The 17,445-nt window shown below is 44.4% G+C and overlaps 1 long non-coding RNA gene across 1 annotated transcript; it reads left to right on the top strand.

Moving 5' to 3' along the window:
• The first annotated feature begins 7,056 nt into the window (after positions 1–7,056).
• LOC115286120 lies at positions 7,057–10,908 on the top strand. The gene is made up of 3 exons (XR_003905883.1): positions 7,057–7,094; positions 10,110–10,194; positions 10,746–10,908. It is a non-coding gene; the product is annotated as an uncharacterized LOC115286120 (long non-coding RNA).
• The last annotated feature ends 6,537 nt before the right edge of the window (positions 10,909–17,445 follow it).

Genomic DNA, 17,445 nt, shown 5'->3' on the forward strand with positions numbered 1-17,445 from the left:
TTTTATTTATTTTTGAGAGACAGAGAGAGACAGCACAATCAGGGGAGGATCAGAGAGAAAGGGAGATATAGAATCAGAAGACAGGCTCCAGGCTCTGAACTGTCAACACAGAGCCCGATGTGCCACTTGAACCCATGAACCGTGAGATCATGACCTGAGCCGAAGTCGAACGTTCAACCAACTGAGCCACCCAAGTGTCCCTATTTTATTTTATATTTTTATAAAAATAAGTGTAGGGACACCTGAGTGGCTCAGTCAGTTAAGTGTCTGACTTCAGCTCAGGTCATGATATCACGGTTCATGACTTCAAGCCCTGTGTCGGGCTTGTGCTGACAGCTCAGAGCCTGGAGCCTGCTTTGGATTCTGTGTCTGCCCTTCCGCCTCTTGCTCTATGTCTCTCTCTCACTCAAAAATAAATAAGCATTAAAAAAATATAAAAGAAATTATGAAAAAAGAAAGTAAGTGCAAAACTGAGTGCATATTGGTAAAAGTTTTGAACCAACAGTATATTGAGTCTGGTCTTTAAAGAATCCTCCCTTGGGTCCACATGTGAGGTTCATTCTTGCTTGGCAGGCAGCATCATCAGGTAACTAATTCATTCCTTAGTACTGTGTTTGTTTTCAGTTTTGTTTTTGCTTTTTCCCAGTGACTGTTCTGAGAAACGGAGCTCCCACTATTCTTTGGAGGTTGGAGGACAGAGCAGGCATCGTCACCTCTGCTCTTACTGCTTTCCATAGAACCTCACAATTCACATAGGGGCACTGAGTACATTAAAATGGGCAAAAGTGAAACTCTGCTAAATAAATATTCATAAAGCACAATTTGCCAAATGAAATTCTGTACTAAGTGAACATGCGTAAAATAAGACCTTATTGAACAGGTACAGAATTAAACCAAGTTATAAAATTCATTAACCAGTGAGTACACTCATCCATTAACAAATTAATTGGCTTTCCCTACTTTAAAAATGAATTCATAGCAGAATGGCTTATTATGCTGATCTTTCCTCATTGAAGACTATTCATATAGGAACATCGGATGTGGAGGGAAGGAAGGTATCACTTGAGTTTTTTTTTCCCTGTCCTTTTCCATTGGTCTACTGATAAATTCAGTCTTCAGTGAAGACTTTTAGATTCTTGTACAGTCAGGAAAAGACACTTCATGTTTTGGGTTTGCTTTTTTGTTTGTTTGTTTTTGACATTTACTAAATGTCAATGAACATATTTCATTTTCAGAGGAATCCTAGTGGGGGTAGAAATCGTTAACCATTTTAATTGGCCTCAACAAGGTCACATGCCATGAGTACATCTCAGAGCAGGGACTTGACCAAGGGTGGTCTGATTCAAAGCCTGGGCTCCCTCTACTTCACACCCCACCAAGCCCCAGTCCTAACTGGGAACAGCTCTTACTGATGGACGTTAGACAAACTCTTAGAACCAATCAGCTCTGCAGGTGTTTGCCTAAGTTCAAAGACTTGCTGCCCAAACCTGGGGTCTTGGAATGGTGTCCTTGGTGATTTTACTATCCCCATCTCAGGACGCTGATTTGGACGTGGCTTCCTTATGCTGGAATCTCTCTAGGTTCAACTTAAGGGGAACTCTGGAGCTGTCTTCCTTAACACAAGCTAGAATCAATCGGGTTCATTTCTTGAAGAGAAACAATGCAGCCATGTAAGGAATGTCAAGGTGATTGTGAGTCATAGGAATTCAGAGCTCGGTATCTACCACCAGTTCAATCCCCTCATCCCCTCATGAATGTAGAAATTGAAACTGTCTCTTTTATTGGCCAATTTGAGCAGCTTGGAAGAAAGAATGCTCCAACAGTGTTTCATGCTAAAACCAGAGCTGTTATGGAATGAAGTGTGACTCCTAAAAGTCATGTGTTGAAGTCTTAATGACATCCAAGACCTCAGAAAGTGACCTTATTTGGAGATAGGGTCCGTACAGAGGTAATCAGGTTGAAGTGAGGTCATTTGGTGGCCCTAATTCAATGTGACTTATAAAAAGCGATGTTTTAATTGTTTATTCATTATTTATTTTGAGAAAGAGAGTATGCACAAGCTAGAGAAGAGGCAGAGAAAGAGGGGGAGAGAGACAGAGAATCACACGCAGGCTCCGCACTTTCAGCTCAGAGCCCCAAGCAGCTCTGGAACTCACCCAAAGTGGGGCTGGAGCTCACCCAATGTGGGGCTCAAACTCATTAGCTGTGAGATCATGACCTGAGGCAAAGTCTGACACTCAACGACCTGAGCCACCCTGGTGCCCCAGGAGACAGGATCTTTAAAGAGGAAATGAAATTAGAAGGACATCATTGGGGGAGCCTCATCCAGTAAGACTGGGGTCCTTATGATGAGGGAATATTTGGAGATGGAAAAGCCCGGAAGCCAGAGCATGTGAGGAGACATAGGTAAGCAATGGCCATCCAGGAGCCAGGGAGAAAAGCCTGAGACGCATCCATTCCTCACAGCCACAGAAGGAGCCGACCGTCCTGAACCTTCAGTGTGGAGTCTAGCCTCCAAAAACTAGGAGAGAAACTATTTCTGTTGCTTAAGTCCCTCAGCTTGTGGTGCTTTGTTACAATGGTCTTACAGACTGTTACAACAGGGCTCAAGGATCCTGTCCTGCTCTGCCCCTACAGGCCCTACGCCATCTCCTCTTCCTCTACCCGAAAGCTCCGGCTTTATCCCGTCAACACTGTCCTCCACCTCTGACCACCAACTACTCCTGGCACAGCGCTTGTCCTGGGGCAGGCTCTTCATAAATATTTATGGGCTGAATTTCACTTGTGAAGAGCTCAGATCAGAGCATGGGATCTTAAGAAACTCAAGGAAAGTTCCACTGGTCCTGCCTGGGTCACACCTCAGAAGGAAGGCTGTGTTGCTAAATAAGGGCCTAGAGTAAGGCCATTCTGTATCCTAACAACAGCATCAAGAAACATGTTGCTCTAGAGGCACCTGGCTCAGTCGCTTAAGCAGTCAACTGTTGATTTCAGCTCAGGTCATGATCTCGAGGTTCAGAAGTTCGACCTCCACATGTGGCTCTGTGCTGACAGTGCAGAGCCTGCCTGTGATTCTCTCTTTCCCTCTCTCTCTGCCCCTCCCCCACTTATGTGCACATGTGTGCATGCTCTCTCTCTCTCTCAAAATACATAAATAAACTTAAAAAAATAAATTGTTTTAAAAAATGAAACAGCTGTAGGAAAAGTGATTAACATGATCTTTGCTGTTTTCTTCTTGTTGTCAGTTGCTGGTAACTCTTCAAATGTTTGTAAAAGATGGTCACAGGGATTATGTCCCATTTCCAAATACCACAGTAGACTAGAGTTGATGTCCTTTCTGGCATCTTGGAGGACTTGGGGCCTGAAACTTTCCTGGGGGTTTCAGTCAGCATAACTTTTGCTCTCTTACCCTGTTCCCCAGGTGGCTCTGCCTGAATAATATTTTCGGTGCACTAAGTTTGTACAATGCTTACTTCCCTGCATCTCGGGAAATTACCTTGCCTAGAGTGACTACATTTTTTCTGGAATTGGCAAAACTTGGCTTGTTTAAGCCTTTCCATTTAGAATGATCATATTCTTGGTGGAGCCTTATACCACATTAGAGTACATTTTCCCATGTTTTGAGGTAGGATCATTCTTTTCTGAAAAAATATTTTCATATTTGTATCTTGGGGGATCATCCAATGTACTGTTGTGCTGATAAGTAAGACCTTACCTTTGATTATCTTGGACTACTATTCTTCTAGAACTCCAGTTTCTTCTTGGAGGTAGCTCATGATAGTGGAGAGATCGCACATGTTGGAATAAACATTTGAAGTCAGAGGAGTTTTGTTAGATAAGAATGGTCTATCATCACCTTAGGTCATAAACACAGTGCTGACACATGTCCTTGATTCTCAGCCTTGGTGGGTGCTGAGCACAGTCCTTCAAGACAGACCTGGGACTGAGTCCTCCTGTTTTAGTTGGCTAGGGTTGCCATGCCAAAGTAGTACAAACTGAGTAGTTTAACCAACAGAGATATATTGTCCTGCTGTTCTGGAAGCCAGAAGTCCACGACCAAGCCATCAGCAGGATTGCCTCCCTCTGACGACTGTGAGAAAGAATCTGTTCCACACCCAACTCTTGAGATCTGGTGTTTTACTGACAATCTTTGAAGTTTCTCGGCTTATGAAAGCAGCACCCTGATCTCTGCCTTCACTTCATGTGGTGTTCTCCCTGAGTGCGTACCATTCTCTAGACTTCCTCCCCTTATGAGGACACCAGCCCGAGCCAGAGCCCATCCTCAGTACCTCGTTTCAATCTAATTACCTCTGTAACGACCCTGTCTCCAAATATAGCCACATGTGAGGTACTGGGTGTTAGGACGTCAGTACATGGATTATGGGGGGAGGAACACAATTCAACTTTTTTTTTTAATGTTTATTTATTGTGTGTGTGTGTGTGTGTGTGTGTGTGTGTGTGAGAGAGAGAGAGAGAGAGAGAGAGAGAGAGAGAGAGAGAGAGGCAGAGAAAGAATCCCAAGCAGGCTCCATGCTTCTTAACCCACCGAGCTACCCAGGCACCCCCACAATTCAACTTTTAACATCTGACATTATAGTGACCAGCTCTGTTGCTGAGAGAGTCACTTGACCTTTCCTATCACCTCGTATGTAAGAGGAAGCAAGTACTGCATATCTCCCAGGGGGTAGGTGAGAATTTTGAATGAAATATGGAAAAGTGTTTTGGGACCATCTAAGTGCTACCTGTGAGTCTGAGGCCAGGGCAGAACCACCTTGTCACAGTAGAGCATGCATGTTAGAACACAAAGGAGTTGTCACAGAGCCCATATTTCAAATCCTAATAAGGGAAGTGAACAACATTTGATAAGCACCTACTATGTGCCAGTATGGTGCTAGTTTATGCTTCTAGGAAACTCGGCTCTGTCTGAAAGGGCTCAGTTGACTGGGCAGCAAGCATCTACCTGCTCACCCAGGACATACTCCTGTTCTTGACTGAAATAGGAGGAGGAAGGAAGTGCATTGGAGGATTCATAACGACAGCCATAATTCCTGCCTATGGGTCAAACTTAGGAATGGAAGGAACCCTTCCCTGGAAGCATACTAGGGTCCTGAAGTCTGCACCCCACCCCCCACTGGGGTACCTGAGGGTTTATAGATCTGAGGTTCCTTGGAAGCTGTCTCTCTAGCAGGGCTGTGTTAACCTATAAGGACAGCAAGGATGAGTGCACCAGGAGGCACGTGCATGGGCTCCCTTGTTCCTGGCGTCATCAAGTCACTTATGAGCACTTTACAAGGGAGGCTGCTCAGAAAATTCCCAGAAGGGGCACCTGGGTGGCTCAGTCGGTGGCCCAGGTCACAATCTTCTGGTTTGTGAGTTCAAACCTCGTGTTGGGCTCTGTGCTGACACCTCAGAGCCTGGAGCTTGCTTTAGATTCTGTGTTTCTCTCTCTCTCTGCCCCTTGTCCATTCACTCTCTGTTTCTCTCTCTCTCAAAAGTAGGTAAATATTTTAAAAAAGAATTAAAAAACAAAATTAAAAAATTCCCCCAAACCACAGCTGGGTGGAAGGTGCCCTCTGAAGGGGCCCAAGGCCAGGGGATTGTGCTGGAAAGTTGGGTCAATGATACTTATGGGATTCCGTCTGCACCCAAAGCTGAGAAAGCTTGGAGGGGGTTCACCCAATCTCACCTAATGTCAACATCACAGACACCATGAGGTAGTTATGATTTCCCATTCTAAAAATGAGGGGATCAAGTATCTTCAGACAATCTATTTGTCTCCCTAGATGGTCTGGGCTAAATATACCCACCACTTACATTTGTTTGCTCTCAATATTTTCTCTCAACCGATTCTACTGTCCTTAGAGTTGTCTTCAGAAAAAAAATATGTATAAAATCAAGGGCTTACTTGATATATATAGATTTAAAATCACACATCATGGGGTGCCTGGGTGGCTCAGCCGGTTAAGGGTCTGACTTTGGCTCACTGTTCGTGAGTTTGAGTCCTGCATTGGTCTCTGGGCTGACAGCTCAGAGCCTCTTCAGATTCTGTGTCTCCCTTTTTTTCTGCCCCTCCCCTGCTTGTGCTCTCTCTCTCTCTCTCTCAAAAATAAACAAACATTGAACAAGTTTTTAAAAATGCACATCAAAATAAGTGTGTAATCACTAAAAATTAAAACCATTGCCCAGCCATCCCACTCCTAGGTATATACCGAAGAGAATGAAGACATTTATCCACACAGAAACTTTATTTATAGAGTGTTTGGGGCAGCATTGCTCATCATGGCTCCCAAATGGACACAACTCAAGTGGCCATCAATACACAAGTGAGTCAATAAAAGGTAGCGTATGTATAAATGGAAATATTAATTAATCCACAAAAAGAAACCCACAGTAATGATTCTACAGCGGGGGTGGACCTTCACACCTCATGCTAAGAAAGAGATCACATCTTATTATGATTACTTTTCTGTGAATTATCCAGAATGGGCAATGGAGACAGAAAGCAGTAGAATCGACCAGGGGTGAGGAGGAACAAAGAATGATTTGATGATTACAGTGGATTTTTATGGGATTAGGAAAAAGTTTTGAACCTAGAGGGAGATGGCGGCTGCACCAAATTGTGAAGGGACTAACTATGCTGAATTGTTCTCTGTGACGTGGTTTAGCTGTGTGTTAGGCCCAGTTAAAAAGTCACCATCTCTGTGTCATTAAATTGCCATATGAATCCACAGAGGCATTAAGCACACATTTGGGGCAACACAGGCCTCAGGTTCCTAGCCCTCAAAGTAGGTGACAGTGATTCAAACTTTTTTTTGTTTTGTTTTTGTTTTTGGCTCAAAGCTCTGCCCTACTTTGTCTGCAGTGACAACAGTGTTCGAAATGGAATGCCCAGCTTCAGCAGAAAGTTCTTGGGCAGCAAGCTCTGCAATTGCACAGGAAAGGAGATGTCAGGTCCAAGAAGGAAACAAAGAAAGCCTTGGTGCCTAACTGGGGAAACTTGACCCCAGCCAGAGCCACACAGGGACCCCTCAGTGATGGTCACATCAGCTGACACCCTCAGGTTCAGATGCAGATCCAACATTGTTGGCAGATTGGAGGTATGGAGAACCTGTGGACCCTTCCTACCTAGCTAGTCAGCCAGCCAGACCGATGGAATCACTCCAGACTCACTGACAAGCCTTGTAAATCCAGCGGCTGCTGGCTGCTGTGGTTGGGGTGTAGAACTGCAATTGTAACAAAAGACCCGTAACCTCGTGCCCCTGTCTATTACACTTATTTTTTTTTTAATGTTTTACTTATTTTTGATACAGAGAGAGACAGAGCATGAGAGGGGGCGGGGCAGAGAGAGAAGGAGACACAGAACCGGAAGCAGGCTCCGGGCTCTGAGCTAGCTGTCAGCTCAGAGCCTGAGGCGGGGCTTGAGCCCACGAATGTGAGATCTGACCTGAGCCGAAGCTGGAGGCTTAACCGACTGAGCCACCCAGGCGCCCCATCTATTACACTTCTTTGCTTTTCAGTCCAACTTTCCCAAAGGGGCTTCCAGTCCTTCTTCCTCTACTTCTTCCTGTCTCTTCCATTCCTCTATCCAAAGGTACCTAGGTTCTGTCCCCAGCCTGGCACATGGTGTCTGCATTTTGGCATCAACCTTGCAGGAGGTCTACTGAAGACTTTTCCCCCACACCCTCCCGTTTGGGATGCTCCCTTTCTTAGAGCCCTTGATATCCGTCTCCTGGGGTTTGTCTCCTCTGTCCCCCTCCATTGGACTCTAAGCAAAGCGAGACAGGGGAGATGTTTGTTTTATTCTGTATCCAAGTGCCCAAGCAGTGCCTTCATCTTTCCCTTGGGGAAAGGAACTAATGAATACCTCCATTCATCCCAAAGCAAGACCTGGATTCCATTCTCTAAGATGCAAACTAACCCTTCTAAACAGGAGCAGTGGACTGTGTCATGCTTTAAATTTCCCAGGATAACATCCAAGCTCTGAAAATTTTAGTTGGAAATCTTCAAATGCTCTGTGGAAAGATGACCTTGACTCTATGAATCTCCTGTGTCCTAAGGAAGTGGCTGTCTTCACCATGATGGAGAGACACATGGGCATCAGGCTGAGCAGGGTTTAATTTCAGCTCTATCATAGTAGATGGGTGACCAGGAGTGACCGAGCCCTGGTTCCCACATCTGTAAATTGGGGAAAATAATATCCACATATTAAATACTGACATAATACCCACCTGCCATTATTAAGCTAAAGTAAATGAGATGGTATATAGCCAATTTTGCTGTGATGTTCATTACGCTATGCACCATCATGCAATAAAAAACCCAGGGTTCAAGTGAAAAATGCAATTGTTGGCACAGAACTCCAAAATCTCATCACTGACACAGTTTAACCAAATGATAGGAACATAATAAAAATAGTAGCACAACTTTACAAGTACTAAGTGGATAAAAAATAAAATGCTTCAATAAATATGGCCCTTGACCTTAAAAAAGACTTGGAGTTTGGAGCTCAGGAGTGATTAGAAAGTGTATAAAATTGGGTGGACAGTTGGGCTGTTTTTAAAATTATTTTTAAGTTTTTTTTTTATTTTGAGATAGAAAAGCCAGGAGGAGCAGAGAGAGAGAGAGAGAGAGAGAGAGAGAAACATTATCAGTGCAGAGCCTGACATGAGCCTTGAACTCATGAACAGTGAGATCATGACCTGAGCCAAAACTGATAATCAGGCATTTAATCCACTGACCCCCCACCCTGCCTCAAATTGGGTGGACAACTGTAACACAGGATGTGGATAGGAGAATATGACTCATGTCCCACGCCAGGGATCTGGGGGCTGGTAGGTGTCAGAGGTGTTGGATGTGTGCATTTCCCAGATTCCCATGCTCTGTTCATGAGGATGCAGTTTTCTTTGTTTATCTAGTGTTTCTTGTGGACAGAATTCCACTAAGCAAACGCAAAATGTATGTTGTGCTCAAATTGCTCCCTGATATATCAGTTGGGCTGGAAAACATTGTGTTATAAAAATAAGCCTTGTATCAGAGCTGGATGTAAATAAAGTACATATTGTGTCCCTGGCCTGTAATAAACATTCAATACATGCTTTCTATTTTTCCTTTTTATTTCCCCCTCCCCACACCCCATAAACTCTGATCTTCTTGGAGACAGGCACCATGTTTGGCCCACATTTGTGGCCCCAGGGACTGGCATCTATTAACCAATCAATAAGTGCTATTAGATGGTGAGGCCAGGATGGGCTGCAGCTTTCGGGGAAAAGGCTGCTGTAATGGATAGAGGCTCCATCACTAAGGGTGACATAGTCACCCCAACTCCTGATGGCCTGCGGGTTAGTGCAGCTCCAGACCCAGCTAACCCAGTGCTGGATCCTGAGCACTGACCTACCCCGGGAGCTGCGCCGGCAGGGGGAGGGGCAAGTATCTCTCACAGAAGGGAGGGGAGGGCTCCAGAATGAGCAGTGCTCTAATTCCTAAAGGAGTCTCAGAGAGATGACAGTGTCGCAAATTTGGTAAGGGACAGAGTCAGGACTTGCTTTAGGAAGAACTGGTGACAAGCCCCTGCTTCTTCCTTCGCATCACTATCTACCAATGCCTGCAACCAAGTTTGCCAAATCGACAAGGCTCTACCATACTAGAGTGACCTTTCTACCTGGCAGGCTTCTTAATCCTCAGCAACATCCCATTATGTCAGATCAAAATCTTCCTTTTACTAATGAGAAAAGTGAGCTCGGAGAAGGAAAGTGACTTGCCCAAGGACACGCACGAGCATGTGAGAACTGGCTAGGTTCTCTTGCGGAGCAGAACAATGATGGAGAAGGCTGCGTGTCCTGCAGGGCAGGGGATGGATGAGGGATGGAGAACAGACACCAAGTGCTGTCTGCTCTTGGCGGTGGGCGCTAACGGTATCAGCACAGAACATCATTCTGCTCTTGCGCTAACAGAAGCATAAATATGGCCCCTTTCTGCAATGAGCAATTTCCTTGGCTCTGCTGACACAATGGGAAATATCCTTAGTGAGAAAATTAAATACCAGTGTCACAGGACTATTAGAGAAACAAATGGCGTCACTCACTTCCTCCTCCTGCTACATCCCCATCTCTCAGGCTGGCACGGAGCCCCGCACACAACCTGCTGTCCCAGCTTCCAAAGCAGAGATGTTGTGAGATGTCTGGAACTTGGTTTTGTAAGGTGATGCATTCATTCGCTGTTTCGACACCCTTCTATTTAAATCAGTGTGAGGTTTTACCTATGATTCACACGTGTGAGCTCCAGTCTGGGCTCTGCCTCTGAGCAGCTGTAAACTGGGGCAGGGCACTTACCCTCTCTGGGCTCCAGGCTCCTCTGGACCTGTGTCCTCATCTACATAATGGAGATCATCATCATCACTATAAGAATCATGGAAATCCCTCCTTCCCCGGGTTGTTTTGAGAATTAGATATGTTAATGTCTCAAGTCTAGAAAACACTGTGCATACAGTGTGAAGACACCCAGGAATATGGCTTTCTTTTTTAATACTTATGTGTGTATTTTGAGAGACAGTGAAAGCAGGGGAGGGTTAGAGGAAGAGAGAGAGAATCCCAGGCAGGCTCTGTGATTAGCATGGAGCCCGATGGGAGGCTCAATTGCAGGAATCCTCAAATGCTTGTAGGAGCATGATGTGAGCTGAAATCAAGAATCAAGTGCTTAAGCAAATGAGCCACCCAGCTGTCTCAGGAATGTGATTTTCTTTTCTTTTCCAGGAGATCTTAGGGCCTGTGCTCAACAGTGTGGGGAACACAGACAAGTGCCAAGGAGAGCCCTGTCTTCGTGGAGTTCATTGTCTGGCCCACACAGGGACCCATGTGCCTGCCTCCCAGCCTCTATTTCAGAGAATAATAAACTTTTGGAGTGTAAAGAACCCTTTTCAAAGTCTGTTTTGCAACCATCACAGGGAAGTTTTATAAATTTAGCATCCAAGTATTGAAAAAATACAATGACAAAAGACTGCCGTGAAGTAATAACAATTTAAAATGCGTCTGCATTTTATGCCACAACACATCATTAAGATGCATTTGAAAAACAATATTAGAGCTTATAAAAAGGCACGCATTTTATTTGGGATTGGGACTAAGTATAGAACATCTATGGGTTATGAGTCCTTAGCATCACTCCATACCTCCCATCCCCATGGCCTACCGACTGAGAATTACATCATTAATCCAGTCCTGGAAAAACTTTGCCTCCCTTTCTCTTGAAAGCAAACCACAGTGACTGACAACTTTTTTGAGGAGAGGATGAAACCCCAAGAGAAATGCAGTGTCTGAAGCTGTGCGATGGCGCTCAGTGAGAAGGCGGCAGATCCAGTGCCTCAATAACACGCGCTGTGCTCTCAGGACCTGTAGGAACAGAGGTCGGAGCCGCTCTCCAAGTGTATCATTGTGCATCAGTCATACACACGGGAAGGAAAGAAATATAGAAACTGAGGCACTTTGGTAAGGTCACCAAAAAGTAGTCAGTTATCTCTAAAGTACATGTGGCATATACTTCCTTGTTGGAAGGTGGAGGTGGGGGGGTGGATAACATGGTGGCAACATATTTAACACTAGATGCATTAGTGTTTGCTTCTGCTTTGGCTCAAAATGCCCATGTTTGGCCAGGTCTAACCACATCTAAAGACCTGTTGAAGTAGAAAGCAGAGATCTTCTGAGGGTAGGAGTACAAAACTCATCTGGAAATAATTATTTAGTTGTCACTCATGACTGATGCTCAAATGCTTGTAGGAGCACAAAAAGAAGTATCTGATGTGGTTTCTCGTGAAGATGGTGGTAAAGATTCCATGTTCCAGGTGTGGACTCATGCCGTGTATCAAAAGATCTATTGCAAACATTAAATCTTACATGTTGAAGGCATCACTGTCATTCCAACTTATAGTGTGAGTTATAATCATTCTCCACTTCGATACAAGAAGAGCTTCCTAATTGGTCTCATTCCTTCATCTCGCTTCCCCTTGCCCCCAACCACCTTGTCATCATCCACCATCTATGCAACAGAGGTATCTCATCAGATCAAGCACTCCTCCACTGGCCTGACCACAAAGCCACAAAGCCCTCCCTAATTGGGGCCCCCCTTCCTCTCTGACTTCAGCCTGGACCTCCACCTTCCTGGCTCTCTGGTTTTCCTCCTGTGCCTCAACATTCGAACCTTAGGCATTCTTCTCACCATTTAGACCTCAGCTTCAATGTTACTTCTGCTCAAAGGCCTATTGTCTAAAAACAGATGCTTACATGGGTCATCTTTTTGTCCCATCCCTTTATTTTATTGTTGTCCTAGCAACTGTTTCTATCTGAACTTATTCTGTTTATTTATTTGCTAATTTATATGTTGCCTGTGAATACCCTACAACAAAGCAGACTTTGTGAGAACCAGGGCCTCGTCTGTCTTGTTTATGCCATATCCCCAGTGCTTGTAATGTAGAGGGTGTGCAATTAACTTTTATTGAATGAATGGCGGAATGAGTGAATGGGTGAAATAACTTACTAGAGCCACGAGGCTTTGGAATGGTCCGGGGAAATCTGTGAAGTTTTTGTAAAGAACAGAAGCCAGAATGCCAGTGGAGACATGAATGGTTAACTAAGTAAGTAAGATGTGTTCCGCTCCTGCACCTGAGTCATTTAACATTTGCTACCCTATGTGACTTGTCACAGCTGCTGCTTGAGGTAGGCAGGCCAAGCACAACATCAGTATGTCCACTCCAGATCGGACCTTTAAAATCCCAAGATGATCAGCCTAAGCCAATAACGGGACACTGAGAGAAAGGTGCTGGGAGAGGGAAATGGGGACATTCTTCATCATGGGTTGGCTCCCAGGGTCTCACAATGTGCTTTCACCCCCAGGTCTGTCCCTGCAACAGCTTCAAGAGGTGGTAAGTCTCCCCGGCAGTTAGGGGAACATAACATAGAGGCAAATGCAGAGGGTCTGGAGCTGTGCTCAGGTCACATTCCAGCTACTTGCGTGATGACTTTGGGAGTGTCATTAAAGGACTTAGTCCGTGGGCTGCCTCTTATGTAAATGAAAAGGTCCATAATCTCCTAGAATGAAGGTGGAGATTAAGTGAATCAACTCATGTAAGATGATTAGCAGGGTGGCTGGCACATAGGAAATGCGCGATTCAAATTTACTACATTATTATTAAGATTTTTGTACTAATCCAAGGCTCAGAGGATGACCAGACTTCCTTAAGGTCATGTAGTGAGCAGATGTCAGACCTAGGAGTCAAACTCAGATCTGGAAGACTAAAGCTGAGCCACACGGCTGCCCTCCTCCTAGGGACTCAGTCACTAACAATTAATTCCATATAATTTATATACTTGGACCATTCTTTGGTATTTTATTGCATGCATATTCATTTTCCTCGGTGGAGCAGTCGGAATCTAGAAATCAGACTACCTATGTGTAAAGCAGGAATTCCAGTGGCTGCTCAAACACATGTTGTCGATTCATAAACTTTGATGTAAACTATGTCGGAAACCATCTATTCTTCTTATCGTCCTGATGATTCCAATGGTGAGTTTGCCTCTAAGCCAATATCCTTGGGGTCGCTATGGCATATGTTGCCTGGTTTTAGTCTTTCTGGTTTTTTGTTTCAATACTAAAGAGCTCAGTCAATCAGTAAGTCCCAACGTGGTCTCAGCCATGAGCTAAAAGCATCACTACCATTTGATTGTCTAGAAAAGTAGCTGGGATAGCCACACAGATCAGACCCTGCCTTGAGAGTGCTTGTAATAATGAACTTCATCTGCACATGGGATTGTGCACCAAACAAAGGCACTTAGGATACAGGGATGACTCCCCCCTCCAAACCTAGAGTCCCCTGAGGAAATCGGTATCTGTGAAAGAATCACAAGATGGTGTGGTAAGTCCCACAATAAAGGGAAGAGTAAGAAGAACCCACAGTTAGTGTTGCTAAGAGCAGGCCCCTGGCTGGGCTAGCAGAACAGTCTCAGGTATGGTCTCTGGGGTGGGCTTTCTGAAAAAGCTCACGCCTGACTTGAATTTTGTAGCATTCATAGAATTAAAACATCTAATAAAGGTGGAGAGACTATTCTGTAGCGATAGGTGGGAAGTATTTTGACCAAAACTATGGAGGCCTGACACATGAGAGGTGAGGCGGGATGGGTCGAAACCAGTTTTGAAGGGCTGGGCTGTGAGGTGTCAGGATGAGTTTCTGAGCACTCTCTAGGCCATGCTCAGGGTCTGGGACATTTCCCTGCAGGCAGAGCAGGGTTCCCCGAACAACAGTACGGCAAGGCAGAGCCACAGAGACAGTGGCATTTATTCATACTTTTTGAAGAGCTGACAAGCAAATTTAGAACTCCTTAGACTTCCGGAGGTCAGAAGTCTCAAATGGATTGGCAGAGTTGGTACTTTCTGGAGGTGCTAAGTGAGCGGCCATTTTCCAGCCTTTCCAGCCTGTAGGGGCTGCCTTCACTCCTTGCCTCAAGACCATATGTCACCCCAGGCTCCGCTTCCATGGTCACTTCTATTTGTTTTTAATTTTTATTAATTCATTTTGAGAGAGAGAAAGAGTGAAGGAGAGGCAAAAAGAGAGGAGAGAGAGAAGGACAGAGAGAGAGAGAGAGAGAGAGAGAGAGAGAGAGAGAGAATTCTAAGCAGGCTCTGTGCTGTCAGTGCAGTGCCTGCCATGGGGCTTGAACTCACCAACCATGAGATCATGACCAGAACTGACATCCAGTGTTGGGTCCTTAATTAACTGAGCCACAAAGGTGCATTGATTTCTCCTTCTCTAACTCAGACCCTTCTGGCCCTGTCTTGTAAGAATACTTGTGACATCTTGGGCCCACCTGCATGATCCAAAAAATATTCCATCTCAAGATCTTTAAAGATCTGTGTTATTTTAAGCCACTAAGTTTGTGGCAATTTGTTACAGCAGCAATAGGAAGCCAATACATGGAACCAGATATTAAACATTATCTTTATTTTACTGATGAAGAAACTAAGTCTCAGAGGGGTTAATTTGTCTCAGGTCACACTGCTCACAAAAAGTAGAATTGGTGTCATAATTAAACAATGCAAATCCACTCTCCAAGTACCGCTTATTCTATGTGAACCCACAATTCTCTTGGCTGAATTGAATGGAGGTCCTTTCTTGTCAGTTTCTTCCTCTCGCTGTTCTTTATGAAGCACCCTTTATGCAGTCCTCATGCCCCCCGATATGTCATTCTTCACAAAATAAATGAGAACGGAGAGATCTTTAATTCCTGCCAAAAAACCTGAAAGAGAGGAGGAAAAACATGGGTTATTAACATCTCAATGAGATTAGAGAATCTGAGTTTAAAAATTAGATTGGGTGATGAAAAGCACATTCTTCATAAATATTTAACCTCCGTCAGCGTGACGGTAATTAGAGAGCCAAGCGGAGCTCACTGCTGGCGATGGACTGCCCCCATCTCTGAAGGGGAAGGTCTCTTTTGCAGGTTTATCATTCCTCTTTCAGAAATAAATTATTGGAGTCCAGGAAAATGGAATACTGCACCAGCACCAACATTTTATTTGAAATGTCCCCAAAATGATGCTTTATAAATTGTTGAACTCCTCACAAATCTGCCTTCTATTTTAAGGCTATAATGGACCTGAAAGCTATATATAGTCATGTCAAACAGTTCTCCTGTTTAATTCTTCTATATTCTTTAGTTATGTTTCTTGCAATGGTTTGATTTCAATAACGGTTCCAACTTGTTCAAGCCTCCCTCAATGCATACCTCACAGTAACGCCCTTTGCCATTGACTCTGATTCCGGGCTTGGTCATTGGCTTGTTTTGGTCAAAAGTGGTAGCAAACATGAGGCAAGCCTTGAAAAGTCCTTTCCCAATAAGGGCCTACCCTCTTTCCGCTCTTAGAATCCTGAATGTGAGAAGCCTGGACAAGCCTATTAGACAATAAAAGTCATGTAGTCCAGTTGCCTTGTCACCCTCGATGGGAGCCAGCCAACTGGCACATGTGAAATTTGGACATCTTATGCTATCCAGCCCCAGAATACCACCGGCTGGCTGCTGACCTTTGATAGATAAGACCGGCTCAGCCTAGCACAGTCATCTGGCTGAGTCCAACCTAAATTGTCAATCTACAGAATCATTAGCTAAAACAAAACACTGTTTTAAGTCACTAATTTTAGATTGGTTGTTATGCAGAAAAACCAAAACTAATATATTCATCTGCATTCAAGCATACTCTTGACCCCTTCACTGTTAAAATATGCACAATAAAATAATATCAGGAAAAGGAAATAAACCCATAGCCCATTCTTGCAAGGCAGGTACTTTGCAGCAACTAATCTACATCATTGAAGGGAACACCTTTGGTGGTCACTAGCTTTTTTTTTTTTTTTAATATTTTTAATGTTTATTTTTTACTTTTGAAAGAGAGAAAGTGAGAGAAAGTGGAGGAGGGGCAGAGAGAGGGAGGGAGACACAGAATCTGAGGCAGGCTCCAGGCTCTGAGCTGTCAGCACAGAGCCTGGCACAGGGCTCGAACCCATGGACTGGACTGTGAGATCATGACCTGAGCCAAAGTTGGACGCTTGACCAACTGAGCCACCCAGGCACCCTATCTCTATTATCCTCTCTACCTACTCTTTCAGCCCAGCTCCACTTTTTAAAAATGTTTATTTACTTTTGAGAGGGGGGAGGGGTGAAGGAAAGACAGAGAAGGAAACACAGAATCTGAAGCAGGCTCTAGGCTCTGAGTGGTCAGCACAGAACTTGATTCAGGGCTTGAACCCCTGAGCCGTGAGATCATGACCTGAACTGAAGTCAGATGCTTAACTGACTGAGCCAACCAGGGCTCTCAAGCCCAGCTCCACTTTAATAGCAATTTCTCAAAAATGATGCCTACTGATACTATGCTACTTTTCTAATTCTTGCTCTCGATTTACTCCAGTATGAATTCCACCTGAATGGCTTCACTGAAACTGTTTTTGTTGAGGTATTTCCTAGGACTCTACCATTTAATGACAAGCAACAGAAACCCAAGGTGAACAAACACACAAGGCAAAAAGGAAATTTATAATGAGGATATACGATATCTCACAGAACCCAACAATGAAATCCAACAAACACCTCGCCCATCAATGGAACCACACCTTGTTATCTGTGTATCTCACTTTTGGGTCTCTTCACATGTTTGCTTCTTTCTTCTCTGTTGCTGCAACTGGGCAGTCTCTATTTCTGAGCCTGTAAGATGGAAGAAATGGTGACAGTTAATAGTGTTTGGGTTGTATCGCCTCAGTTCAAAACAATAGCCACACCTGTAATCCCTCAGATGGATCCCGCATTTCCTGAGGAACTTTTCAATTGATCCAGCTTGAGTGAGGCACTAATTTCTTCACTAACCAGTTGTGGCCAAGGTTTGGCGCCATGCTGTAATCACAAAGAGTTGTCTCTT

Source organism: Suricata suricatta, chromosome 1 (assembly GCF_006229205.1).
Source record: "Suricata suricatta isolate VVHF042 chromosome 1, meerkat_22Aug2017_6uvM2_HiC, whole genome shotgun sequence".
Classification (NCBI taxonomy): domain Eukaryota; kingdom Metazoa; phylum Chordata; class Mammalia; order Carnivora; family Herpestidae; genus Suricata; species Suricata suricatta.